General features: G+C 41.1%; 1 long non-coding RNA gene across 1 annotated transcript; it reads right to left on the reverse strand.

Moving 5' to 3' along the window:
- Window positions 1-1,335: 1,335 nt before the first annotated feature.
- Window positions 1,336-4,007, reverse strand: LOC121281352. The gene is made up of 2 exons (XR_005943865.1): window positions 3,893-4,007; window positions 1,336-2,080 (listed from the first exon to the last, which is right to left on the reverse strand). It is a non-coding gene; the product is annotated as an uncharacterized LOC121281352 (long non-coding RNA).
- Window positions 4,008-4,638: the final 631 nt, after the last annotated feature.

The following is a 4,638-nucleotide window of genomic DNA, read 5'->3' on the forward strand; positions in this document are numbered from 1 at the left end:
AAGGGCCTTGTGATGTGTGATGGTTTTGTGAGTGTGTGAGTTGACAGTGATGGGAAGAGTGACTTACCCTGGCAGAATGGAAGAGACTATTCATCCTTTTTTGGCACTGAGTGGCTGTCCTCTTTTGTAGGCCATTGGTGCTGACCACCGCTGTCACTGCCTCTGATGCTGGATTAGTGATGTTGCTGCCATTCCTCGGCCAGAGCGGGGGTAGAGGACATCACAGCGAGCCACCACTTTGTCCAAAAGGCACTCGAGGGATGTGTCATTAAATCAGGGGACTGCAGTCTTCTTGCCTTTCAGGGCCATGTCTTTTGTGCAGCAGTCCTGGGCTGGAAGCACTGGGAGGCGTGTGCACAGCTGCACTTTAATAAGGTACTCAGCTTGAGTAAGCGGTGAGGTGACTGTGTGGCAGGCAAATGAGATCCTGCCCGCCCTGGAAACAACGTGTTTCCCGAGAATGCATGATTAATGAGGCAGGATTGGGACGATATGGCGTGAAAAGCCGCCATTGCATCCAGTCAGTTAAAACATCCTTTTTCCACCCTTTACCAAATAGTGCAAATCTGGGACGTTTTCCGTGCCTGATGCCGGCAGGCGTGTTTGGCGGTGTGAGCAGACAATATGGCAAGAAGGCTAAAAATTGGTTTCACAACATCATGAAACCAGTTTGCAATTGTCTACTCTGCTCATCAATGGCAGGCTGCATTACCCACCATTGGACATTGGGAACTTCATTGTAGCACATCTACATTTCATTATATGCCCAACTCGCTGGAATCATCCCACCTGGATCATTAGCTCATCTAAAAGTTGCGACCCCCTCCCCCACCGCCCTTCTCTTCCCCCTGCCCCCCACCCTGGCCCACAACCTCCTGTTTCTCAAACTACTGCCCACCGCTCCTCCATGGCAACTGTTTTCTGGTATTTTGGAGAAACAGAAGAATGAAAGAAAGAGAGCGTTAGAAGTGTTGCCTTTGTCAGTTCTGAATTATCCACTGTGTAGAGGGATTAGGGTTCTGGACCTTTGAGAGGCAACAAGCGGAAAGGTTCTGGAATCTCCTTAATAATAGTTCATTGAAAACTAATTTATTCTTTTTCAAATAAAGAAAATTTAAATTTCTGATATTTGCTACTTACTTCTGTTTTGTACGGATTCAAAATAGTAAACACACACAGTCTGCATTGGTCCCACTATTATATTACTTGCAGCCAGCAATTTATTATTGTTTCATTCCAGCTTGTTAACCTTCCCTTCTTGTAGTTTTATTATAGTACTCCAAAGTCCTTAATGAGACTACCTTCTGTCCTAAAGTACAAATTGAACTTTGATAATAGGCTGTGAATTCTTTATTTTTGTTGAAGTTCGTTTTCAAGAACGTGGGGCTGATACTGAAATCAGTCGTTACATACATACATTTTTAAGAGACTTTCAAACCAATAGAAATGCTGTGGAAAGCAGCTCAGGAGCTGTTAACATCATTTCCTTAATCCTTTTGTTGCACCTCAAGTGTCTAACGTACAGTTTGTTCTGCAACTCTGTCACAGCCTTTGTTGTGAAAAGACTGATGTTAGCCGATCCTCCTCCTTTTAAACTAATAGTGTGTACCATACTCTTGGGGGATTTAAACCATTCTTTTAAATGGTTTCTAATCTGTCAGCAGTCAACATGCCTGGCTTCCCCACCTGATGCAATCTGATTCTTCTTCATCATATCTGCCTTGGTACGAGTAGTAAAGGATAGCTTGTCCAACATTCTCTTCTATTTGTCAGCCCCCAATCTTAAATCCTCTTTCTTAGCTTTCATTTATGGCATTTAGTAAGCCTTAGTAGCCATATTAGTTTGTCCAACATTCTATTTGTCCAATATTCTCTTCTATACCATGGAGCCCTGTAGCACATCTTCACTCTGTAGCACCGCCTCCTCCTTCCAAGCACACGTAATTTCTTTATTCAACTGTTCCATCACTTTTTGTAGCTGAGTTGGTTTCTGTATCTGGAACAACATCACCGATGTCTTCCAGTCACCCTTCTACATTCTCTTATCTTTAACCAGTTGTTGCAGGTGCTTGTTCAGTTCCTTTAAGACATTACATTCCAAACAAATTACTGCATTAATCATTATTTTATTCTGAACATATGTTTTAACTTCTCCACCAGCCGGCTGATGCCTTCATTTTTTGCTGGCTTTTTTCCTCCTCAATCTCAACTTGACCATACCTTCATCCCTTACCAATATTCTTCTCTATCGGTCCGCAGACATTCTGGATTTTATTTATACCTGTAATGCCCTTGCTATTGGTATTAAGGAGAAACTAATCATTGAACCGGAAGTTAAGTATGCATGCACAAGGGGTGTCACTTTGTAAGCTTGTGCTTAAAACCAGAGTCCTGACACGAAGGTTCAATACAAAGATTAAGATTATTAAAATCAATATTAACTGTATTTGTAAGGTAACAATAAGCAAATTTACAACCACACTACTATGGAACTGGGAGCTGATCTGACCCTGACTTCCAGAGGTAATGTAAGTGACCACACAAACTCCATCCAAATCCCTGACCATTAACTTGAATTATACCCCATATCACAGGGCCTAATTTCATACATAACTGGCTTTGTCTCTGAACAGTATTCTGTTATTCTCAATCTGTTATTCTGTTACACAGGCAGGGTATGATGGGAAAATGACCAACTAGTAATGGCCAACTTTCTTACATCTTGCCTTTATTTGACTGATAGCTTTTTTGGTGTGGAGTTGCCTCTTGGAGGAATGAGTAGGGGTAGGGTTAGGGTCCTGGACCATGAAGAGGTAGCAAGTGCACCAGTAATCACCTGGATCTGGAATCTTATTTTTACTCCACCTTGGCTACCAGAAGAACTAAAGTAGTACCGCAACCTCATTGGCACAGAGTTACTGTTCCCCTTCCCCCAGACACTTTGTGCCATTTTATCCAGAAAAGGCAAAAAGAGTGTGGAATAGTTGAAGGTGCAAATCATTGAACAAATTGATGTGAACAGATCAGGCATGAGAGTAGATGTCATTTTGGTTGCAACAATGTGTTCTACTGCATGGCCTTGAACCTGGTATCAATGGTGAGTGAGGAAGGAAGGGGGAAGTATGATAAGGCTTACTACCCCTGCTCTGGTCAGGTCATTGAATTACTTTTGGCACTGCTCAGCTGTCCTGAAATTCTGAATGTACCTTAGCCATCTCTGTCTACACTTTTAACCAAACCATATATGAGGGCTGGGATGTGGAGAAGCTAAGGAATAGGTCCTTCCTTCCCTGTGTGTCCTCCAGGTGTGCCTGAAGGTCACCTTCCACAAAGTTGAAGGCCACCTTCCTTGTAACATTCTACTGTGAGTCATTTATGTGTCAGCATAAGAAAAGATTTGAGGCACTGGAATTGACCAATTCAAACAAATTAATTTAAAACATTTATGGCAGCTAGTCTGCTGCTTATCTTGCACTCTCTATCCTTTCTCTGGTATTTATCCCCCAACTTTGCGAGTCCTGTGCCCTAACATGGGGAGGTGCACTGGTTATGTTCGAGCATACGCCAAGACATTTGGGCATAAATTAACATTGATCGAATGGGCATGGGACTAGGTGTCATTTTGGATGCAACTTTTAGGCTGAGGCCCAAAGGAAATTCCAGGCCAGTAATTGCACCCAGAAGTCTATATTGTCTTTACTTATTCAAGTGTGGTAATGAATTTGTCTCCTAAAAATTTAGAAAGCATCACAATGGTTGATTGACAATGCTAATTTAAAATTGTTAATAACCTCCAGTCAAGAGACAAGTAAAACTTTCCAAATGACAGTTATTGTAATTAAAACTACCTAAAAACTGGCACCAGATTACAAGCTTCTGAATTCTACATTACCTTGTTCACTCCTAGAAAGCATTCATGACTTAGTTCATTCAATTTACTGCCATTTAAACTGCTTCCGAAACGTACAGAGTAAAAACACATGCACTTACAGAACAAATGAGATTTCTACTGAACCGTTTTATCATTTTTTTTCAAATAATTTATTATCTGTACAAATGTAAGAGCAGTTTTTTTTTCTGTCTCAGTAGGCTGGGGCCCTTATCACTACATTGCAGAAATATATGGACAAGGATTGAAGTTACGAAAAAAAAGTATATTTCGTAAAAAAAAATTAATCTTGCATAAGCCTTAAAACAATTTGAACGCTTAATTATTTCTGCAGAGCTTTTCTCTTGGTGACACTTGTCCCTTTACTTTGTACCTTTGTTAAATAAATCTCCCAATCCTTTTGCTTGGGTCTTCAATATGAGCCATTTCTCCTCGGCTTCTTTTCCTTTGTTCTTTTTTCTCAGTAGGAATTGTGCTGGTAATTAGTTTCATGTGCATCTACTCTCTTTTCCAGTTTCTTAATTCCTCTAGCGAGTCTGGCCACAAAATTTGGCTCTGCGGTGTAGATAGTTTTGGTGCTACATGTAATGTTTTAGTACCAAAATGTTGCCTGCGCTGCTTCCACTCACTTCTAGTGCAGATCATGCCAAGCATCATCTTGTTGAGCACATTAGTGCAGGTGTCATGAACATGCACTGGAAGTATGCAGAGTAGTTTAATTGTTATGTCAGTTAGCATCTAAGATGGAT

This window comes from Carcharodon carcharias, chromosome 8 (assembly GCF_017639515.1).
Source record: "Carcharodon carcharias isolate sCarCar2 chromosome 8, sCarCar2.pri, whole genome shotgun sequence".
Lineage (NCBI taxonomy): Eukaryota > Metazoa > Chordata > Chondrichthyes > Lamniformes > Lamnidae > Carcharodon > Carcharodon carcharias.